This window comes from Telopea speciosissima, chromosome 9 (genome assembly GCF_018873765.1).
Source record: "Telopea speciosissima isolate NSW1024214 ecotype Mountain lineage chromosome 9, Tspe_v1, whole genome shotgun sequence".
In the NCBI taxonomy this organism is placed as follows: domain Eukaryota; kingdom Viridiplantae; phylum Streptophyta; class Magnoliopsida; order Proteales; family Proteaceae; genus Telopea; species Telopea speciosissima.
Window position 1 is genome coordinate 41,506,763 of NC_057924.1, and position 9,376 is coordinate 41,516,138.

Here is a 9,376-nt window from a genome sequence, read left to right on the forward strand (position 1 = left end):
CAGATACAACCTATAGCTCCAGTATCCATAAGGACATCAAGGGTATAGGATTTAAATCCAGGAAAAATAAAGTGTCCCTTAACATAAGTATAATTTTTTGGACTTTGATTAGTCGAAAAAATCATATTTGATCCTTCAGCGATGTAGTGGTTAAAAATGGTTACTACACCAAGTTCGTCAGTCTCATCCTGCTGTTGATTACTTTTGTATAATCGTGCTGAAAGATAATGAAGAGGTTGCTTTCCTTTGTAAAAAGCAGAGGAAGCAGGGCCTGAAAAAGAAGAGGTGGCTGGGCCAGAAACAGAATTTCTACGTTTGATGTAGAGGTTGTTTCCCGAGGATTGTAGTTCAAAGGTTGGAGTTTGTTCTAACCTAAGATTTTTTAGAGTGTCAAGGATATCGTTGATTAACCACTCTTTTGGTAATTTAATATCTTTCCAATTAAGCACTCGTGGTTCAATTTCGGATTCAAACGGTCAAGGTTCAAAAAGTTCCACGAATTTTTTATCGGGAGGGGGCAGAAGTTTTGTAGAGGTGACATTTGTCAACTCATGTAAGCATTTTCAGCTTACAGAAAGATTGTGGCAATCGGCTTTCATGCCAGTCCATCCTATCTTAATTTTTAAAACCACTGAATCACAAAGATTCAGGTCATGGATGGAGATGAAGAAATTTGGTTTGAGTTTAAACAAAATCGAGCCATTAATCATATTCGATTCGATTCCACCTATTAGCGCATTTAGTGGCTCTTTGAGGAATCTTTTATCAAAAATAGCCGCTATGATAGGTGTGTCTATTCCTTGACGAAAAAGGGCTGTGTTCTCAACCTATATGAGACCAATATGAATATATCTTAATTTAGAATGTTTTTTAATTAACCACTTGATTTGTTCAGGGTTAAATAGGTTAATCTCAAGATTGGCATCGTCTGTTGACTGGGCCGTGGTATTTCCACTAGCTTGATTAAAGAAATGATTACTCCAGAGGTTAAGCTTGGATAGCTTGTAAACCTCGCTATGTGTGATTTCTTTTGTTTTTTCAAAGAGATTTATATCAAAAGAGACATCTTCTCTAACAAGATTGTTAAGAGAGACGGACGCAGTTTCTTCCTCCAAAATTTTTGTAATTTCGATGACTGGGGAAGAAGTAGATTCATTAGTCATAAATACGAAATCTTCAGTGTCAGAATCATCAACTTCTGACTCAGAAACGAGTTCACATAGAAGTTCGTCAGGGTTAGTAACCTCAGAATAATGAAGAACTTCGTAATCAAATTCATCAAGAAATTTAATCATTTTTCTTGCATTTTTATTTTTGTTTGGACATTCATTTGCAAAATGCCCTTTTTCATTACACAGATAGCAAGTACATTCGGACTTGTTCTTCTTTGTGTAAGGAGTTTTCTTTTTAATAAACCATTTTTTGGTAAACGTTTTATCTTTTTTGTTGGATGAAAAATCCTTTGGTGCAAAGGGTTTCCATCTGTATCTTTTGCTAGAAAACCGTTTGGTCTTCTGTTTATTTTTCTTATGATAATTTGGCTTTATACCAAATTCAAATTCATTTTTAAGCATATCTTTACAAAGAACAGGTGTAATTTTATGCTTGATGGTCTTGGCTGCCCTAGCCTTAAGGCAGTGGTCTAAAATGTGTCAGAAAACAAAGTTTATCCGATTGCCCAATGTATCGCTATTTTTGGTAGTATTGATAAATTCAGGATAAGTTGTGTAACATAATTCTTCCCAAGGTGAGGGTAACTTCGGAAAAACTGATCGCGCCAGTACTCAGACTTGGCCGAATCAAGCAACTGATAAAGGCTCATATATTTTTTTGAAAAGGCTTCGAATTCGTCAAGGTTGTTTAATTTAATCTTTGTTAGATTAAAAGTAACATCCTCGATGAGTTTATCAGGAGCATGAATACTTCCGCATATGACCAAACTGATGAAGGAAAAGCGACCAAAACAAACTTGTTAACTTTAGAGACCAATTTTGAAAAAATATTGGTTGAATTTACGAAGATCATAAAAACAAAATTTTGTGGTATATTATTCAAGTCTAAGTGCAACATAACATTTTCTCATATTATATTTGATAAACCATAAATACTCGGGGCCAACCCCAATCCGCCACATGGCATAGCATGAAGAGAGGACGACTCGGACATGGCTACATCAAGACTCATCCCCTAGAATCAAGAGGAAGAGACCCAGCAGGTCACTTAAGGGCCAAGGTCATCACCCAAGTCGGCAACGGCATCACCACCTAGATTTACATCATCCTACCGGCAAAGGGATCTTATCCCAAAGGAGATGAACCTCATCTACACTCGACCCTCAAGGATCTTATCCAATACGCGAGGGAAGCACATGTCCATCTGCTAGGGAACACCTTCCCTATCAGGACTCTACCTCCCAAGAGGAGGTGATGTACTACGTGATGGACTCTACTACCAAGGAGACTATCACCAACTAGACTCTCCACCGCCATACCCAGCTATAAATGCCCAGGTATTCTACCCCGTTAACCCATCTTGAATTCTCATAATTCATTTATTACTCAGAGAGATCTAACCTAGGCATCGGAGAGTCCTAGGCCGAAACCACATCGGTTCTCCTTTGCCCCCCTGAGGCCCTTTTGCAAGTTGCGGCACCCGAAGGGCCCCCATGCTATTTATTGATGCAACAGATTGGCACCGTCTGTGGGAACGACGCTAGCCATCATACCTACCAACTCGTTTTCTCAAAACATTCAATGGCACCACGAAGGAAGGCCACTCCTTCTACCAAAGCTGGGGAGGAGAGGAATGAGACACCACCCCTAGAGAGCTCTCGACAGAGAGCCGATCAACTTGAGGTCCAAGAGACGGGGAATCCAGAGAATGTACGCGTTGACACGGGAGAGACCAACCTCAATGAGGTGGTACCCAGAGAGGCAGTGGCTAACCCTAATGCGCCAGCAACTCTAGGTCAGATCAATGACTTGCAGTGACAGATTCTCCAGGACCAAAGACTCTTTCGAGACTATCTGAGGCAACGGGTGACATCCCGCAGCAGGAGGGTATTACCACCACTGCCAAGGGTAGAGCCACTACCTCGACGAGACCAAGACCCAGGGGGCCACTCCCGGAAGGTGAAGGATAGGAGAGACCCATGAGGCGCGTGGACTTAGCCCGTGCACAGGGCAATCAGGTACCTCACCCTGTGAGGACTATGGATCTGCCGGTCCCATCAGAACGTGCTGCCTGCCAAACTCATAAGACAGAGGAACCCAATCAGCATGGTTCGCTTAGAAGATCCGTGTTCGAGGGGCGATTGGGAAGAGAGCCAACCCCGAGGCCAAGTCAGACGTACCAGAGTCCCTCACGTTCACATTAGGGGTAGTCATGCCATGACATCTCACCCTCCCATCAAAACTCAGTACATGAAGGAGCATCGCGAAGGGGTTGAGAACAGGTTCACGATGAGCGGATGACCAGGCGTGACGAGGAATTAGAAAAAAAGCTCTGAGAGTTGGATGAGAAGCTAGAAGGATTGAAGAAGCAAACGAAGGGTGAAACACAGTCCGTGCAAGGCCAACACCCATTCTAGGCAGAGATCATGGCTGCATCACTCCCCTCCCGATTTAGGCTACCCACTTTCGATCTTTGCAGTGTTACCACAGATCCTAATGATCACTTAACTACTTCAACGGGATAATGACCCTATATGGGGGATCGGATGTGGTCTCCTGTTGAGCATTCCCAGCATCCCTCAAGGGTGCAACCACTTCGTGGTTTTCAAGGCTTCGGCCTCGATCGATAAATTCATTCACGGAACTCTGCGAGCAGTTCGTCATCCACTTCCAAAGCAGCATCAAGTAGAAGAATACAACGGTCAATTTGCTGAACGTGGTATAGAACCCTGGAGAGTCCCTCAGAGAGTACGTCACCAGGTTCACGAAGGAGTCTTTGGAGGTCCGAGATTTGGATGACCAGATCCAGCATGCAACTCTGGCTGGGGGCATCAGAGACCTGGATATTATGATAAACTCAAATTTATGGGCTCGGAAAGATGTCAAGTACCCTAGCATCCACCTGCCTGATAGCCTATCTTTTTCTATGTGGACCAACTCTAAGGCTAATTATTCCTACTAACTAGTCCTAGATACTAACTTGCATGATAATAATACTGCTTGAAAATACATTAAAGGTACAAGTGTATGTACGTACACAATATGTATGGTAAATATCTGCAGCGTATGTAAACCTGTAATAAAAAAGATATAAGGGGAATACAATATATATAACATAGTTCCGCATGAGTGTAATGACATGCTGAGGAGATGGGGGACATGGTAGGCTTTATATATGCATCTATACTTTGAAAGTCATTTTGAAATGGTTAGGTAGCGCTTCTGCATGACTGGAGGATGTTTTTCAGTAAAAAAATAAATAAATAAAAACATTATAGTGGTATGAAAATATAGGTATTTTGGAAATTGAAATCATAATGGCATGCCAAGAATTTGAAAAATTCATACATAAGTATAACCCATGACAGTATTATTGACATGGGAATGGTCTAAGTACAACCCTGAAATTTGGGGGAAAATAACTTAATTCGTACACAATTCGTAAAAAAGTGTCAACGTTAATCAGCATAATAAGCTCTATAATAATGGTCGACAAAGGAGGAGATAAAAATACATTTTAAAATGGGCTTGTTAGAGAAATTTTAGAGAATTACGACACTTCTGTGGCAATCCTGGAATAGTTCGGCACTTCTTGGATCATTAATGGAGGAGAGAGAAATTCCACTTTTTAGGTCAATAACTGGCTTATGTGGAGATTATCAGTACTTCTACAACAATTCTAAGCTTTGCGGTAAAAGTCGATAGGAGAGAGAAAATTGACCCATTGGGGCCGATCGGAAATTCTAGAGATTTTTGACACTTCTTGGAAAATCCAAGAGTAATTCATACTCTTGTGAGATCTTGGGAATTTTTAGGTTGTTTTTTTAGGATTTTTGGGTATTTCTCGCTCTCATAGGCTTTTTACGGGATTTCCCCTAGGATTTTATTCTTCCTCCAAGGTTTCTTGGCTTTCCAAGGGACTATCGGGGGGGGGAAGAAAATAGATCCTAGACCTGAAGGATCAGAGAGAAGGCATTAGGAAATCAATTTTTTGAAGGTTAAAGGTGTTTTCATCTCTTATTGGCTTTTGTGGATTCTGCTGGATACTTGACCTTCTCCAGGGTTTGTTGAGTATGATCGGATCCTTTTGTCTTCATGCTTGCTGCTGTAGGGGCCAGGTTGTGTAATCAGCGTCTTCCTCCTAAGAACTATTTAGGGACTAAGCCGGTAAGAGATCAGAGCTCTGAAAGTTCAAAGAGTTCTTAAGAGAGGAAGAAGGGTTGAGGTGCGTTGAACTGATAAGTAAAGACCCCTAATTATGGAGAGGAGAGGAATAGGTGGCACCCCCAATCCTCCAAATTGAGGCGTGGTGGTACTCCCAAACCATCGTTTGGTGGTTTGGAGGTGCCCCCCTATTTTTTTTTGAAGGAGATGATGTATCTCAATGGCTTACTAAGTGGGCCTAGGTCCAAGGCATTACCTACAAAAGATTGGGACTGCTAACAAAAGTGTCACCATGATGGAGCTCATCATAGCTAATGATATCAAGATCCAACAAAGTCTCAACCAAGACAGTTGGAATAATATCACATTGGCATTTGAGTTGTTTAACCACATCAATAATAATGGGTGAAGCACCTCACCTACCAGTTTGAAGAAAGTACTAGGAAATAACACAAAAGAGGAAGGCATTATCACGAAAAGTGACACACCCTTTGTTACCAGTTGAGTGACAAAAAACACTACTCGATCGGAGCATGGACATAAAGATAATCCTTGACCATGAGCTATGGGAAGTAAGCATATAACCAGAGCTGTAAGAGCCAAAAAGGGCCTCCCCTAATGATAGATCCGACTTGACAAGTTCATTACACCCTCGATAAGAGGAGGAAAGATCGAAGGCCGCAATATCAATAGGGTGAGCCTTGGCCAAGATGTTAGTCAAATAAAGAAAGGTCTTTGTAGCTTTATTGGCTTGAGTACAATTTAAGAAATGAAAAATCCAATAAAGAAGGAAGGCAACATACTATTTCTTTGTAACTAAATCGCTAGTACGTTGGTGCTGATTTAGATGAGAAAGATAACCTGCCTTTGTGGAAAAGATGATACCATATTCTTCAGAAGACACTAAGGACTTGCCATGGATCTCTTCCCCGCCTAAGCGAAGCCCTAGGAGAGCGCCAATGTCTAGTAGGGTCGGACTCAACTCACCAAAACAAAAATGAAAAGTGTTTGTTTATTGGGACCAAAACCATAAAGCAGCTGATAAAAGGGGTTTGTTAACAGGGATAGAACCTTTGGATAAATTAATGGCCTCAACTATACCAAGCTTCCATGAAGAATCCATTTTATGTTCAGCCATTCTATCGACCCAACTATTCCAAACTTGCGAATGTGAAGGCCAAAAATGAGAAAAAGCTCTAGGAGCCCCATTTGGGAAAGAGGGAATTCCTTGGCGGAAAAGTTTTGTCTCACTTATCAACTGGGATATGATATGGTGCACTTCAGAGGGAGACGGGAAGCAAGGACCTACCATAAAGTGGGACTTGAGAGGAATCAAAGTCTAATAGTACACTGGGTCATTTGGATCAGGTCCTCTTTCTTTATTCAACTGATTAGGATAAGAATGGAGCTGATCCTCAGTAAGAAATAAAGGACCTGCTAGAAGATACATGGTAGCTGGGATATCGAATGAAGCGGGAGTAGAGTTCATTGTAGTTAGAGGACAACGGGAACAAATACGAATAGCCGCTAGGCTTTGTTCAGAGAGAATAGAAGAAGAAGATGAAAAGAAATCAGCAACAAACAAAGAGAGTTTCTCTCGATAAAAGACATCTTCTCCTTGCAAGATTGCTTAAGGGTTTAGTTAAATGTATCCCTCGAGAAACTGGAAGCACCATCATACAAGGGAGAAAGAAGACAAGTGGCATTAAATGAGCGCATGACACACTCATCAACTGTCAATTCTAACAAAGTTTTTTTGTTTTAAAAAAAAAAAAAAATATATATATATATATATATATATATATATATATATATATATATATATATATATAAGCCAAAAGAGGTGGGGAAAAGATCCCATAGGTATGGTGCACAAAAACAAAGGAAGACCGATTAAAACGGATTGCTTTGTAATCTCATATGGACTTTATAAGCATCGTCCACAAGCGTTACAAGGAGCATTGTTTATACCCTAAAATTACAAATCAGTCAGTCATTTCTGACCAACGAAAGTGGAGTATTTCGTAAGATCGGTCTGAGTCTCTATATGCTGATTGTGGATTGAAGTAGTGGGACCGGAACCGTTACAATTGCAAGGTGCCTGATAACCAGCACCACTATGGGTAGTGGTTATCAAAAGACATGTGGAGTTGGACAGTTTTTGTAACTTCCAAGGCAGGGTGGTTGGCTAACTCCCACAGAGACATTACCCTCACAAGTATAAATAGCAGAATTCAAGAAGTGAAGGGGATCACTCGATCAATCAAGCAACCGCAATTTATTTATCTTTATTTTTTTTATTGTAATCTTTTACTTTTCTGCAGTGTGACTCTTATTTCGACCATTTTGTCATCCTATCCATCAAATTCTTCCTTTGATTTTCCTCAATGGTATGTTCACTGGATGTGGTCGATCAAACGATAGATAGAAAAAATTGTCAAATTGAATCCTAAGGACCTATTCTATTTCATTTTATCTCACAGGATCTCTAATTTGTAAATCAAACTCCTTCAATTTTATTATTTCTGCAACGGTGATAAAATCACCACTGTATTTGTGGGATGTTTTTTTTTTTTGGGTGAATGTCTTTGTGGGATGTTATTTTACATTTTGATTCAATTATTGCTGAATACATTAATGGGAAAAAAAAATAACAAGTCACAATTCACAACAAATGGAAAAACGTAGTCTCTGTACATGGATTTGAAAAAGAATGTATACAGGCTTCAGATTGAAGCAAGGGATTACATACATGTATTCACACTAAGTACCTAATCTTTTTTTTTTTTGGTTGAAATAATCAATTTCTACTACTAAGTACTCAATAAATACACTAGTAATTACATCTCTAATGAATCTTCTCCCTCTCCTGCATGTCATATCTTAATAGTCTGGATTTCAGATTCGGAGACACGAGACTCGTAGAATTTGGCGATGAAAGCAGAGGCCTTCCTGTCAATGTCAGGTTCAGCAACCCAACGGTCTTTGTCTTCGTCGCTGTGTTGTACTCTTCTCAGGTTCACTGCATCGTCCCACATATCGTCTCTTCCTCCGTCACCTGACTTCCTCCCCTTGCCGGTTTTGAACCCGATAAAGATGGAGAAGAAGGATGGCTTTCTCTCCCTTCCTTGCCCATGCCTGCTACACTTTTCACCCATCTCTCTCTCTCTTTCTCTCTTCTCTACGACTCTACCTCACTCAAGCTGTGCTAGCTAGCTAGCTACTACTCTTGTTTGGATTCGCTGTTGGCTCTGGTTTCCAATTACAACAAAGCTCCCTCTCTTTTATACTACGAGGGAGGCAGAGGATCCCCACCAGCTTGATTGCACTGGAGACGATGTAGAGATTCTGTACCGTTCGAATCGAGTTGAATGGTCTACATTCTTCGAAATGACTTGGATACCTTATAATTATATAGTCTAATATACCTTTAGAGAAAAACTTTTGAAAAAGCACAATTGTTTTGGTTCTCTCCTTTTCTAATAATTGACCCTAACACGTTCCGTCGTCACTCTCTCCTCCAGTTTTCTTGTTACCTGAGCTTTTTTCTTTGTTTCTCGTTTTTTCTAATTTCATGTTTCTGAACTTAATTTGGTCATGTAACGTCTGCACCAATGGGGGTCCAATGAGAGAGCATGTAGGGGCTTCAACATGGATATGAATGTTTATTTCATGAGGGGATGAGTGCCGTGCAGTTCGAGGTTGAGAGCTCAACACGTGAAAGATGTTTCATCCAACAGTGCAAGCTCGTTTGACCCAGCTATATATTTTTTCTTTCTTCTCGAGCTCGGCACCGTTGGATGTCGCATGTTCCACGTGTCAAGCTCTCAACCCTGAACTGCACCGCACTCGATGATTAAAGAATTGGAGAGGATTTTATTCCAAAACGTTAATGCATGTTTATTACTTTGAGAGAGAGATTAAATCAAAGGATATATATGACCCCTTGGCCGGGCCTTGAGAGATAGGTTAAATTAAAAGGATACATATGAACCACAGTTTAGGAACAAACAGAAAGGATAAATGGAATTTCAAAAGAT

At 40.5% G+C, this 9,376-nt stretch overlaps 1 long non-coding RNA gene across 1 annotated transcript in view; it reads left to right on the top strand.

Annotated features, from left to right (window-relative positions):
* LOC122640541 overlaps positions 1 to 8,352 on the top strand; it is a 28,077-nt gene extending 19,725 nt beyond the window's left edge. Inside the window, exon 3 of the long non-coding RNA XR_006329687.1 lies at positions 8,227 to 8,352. This is a non-coding gene — a long non-coding RNA (uncharacterized LOC122640541). The remainder of the gene's footprint in view (positions 1 to 8,226) is intronic.
* Positions 8,353 to 9,376: the final 1,024 nt, after the last annotated feature.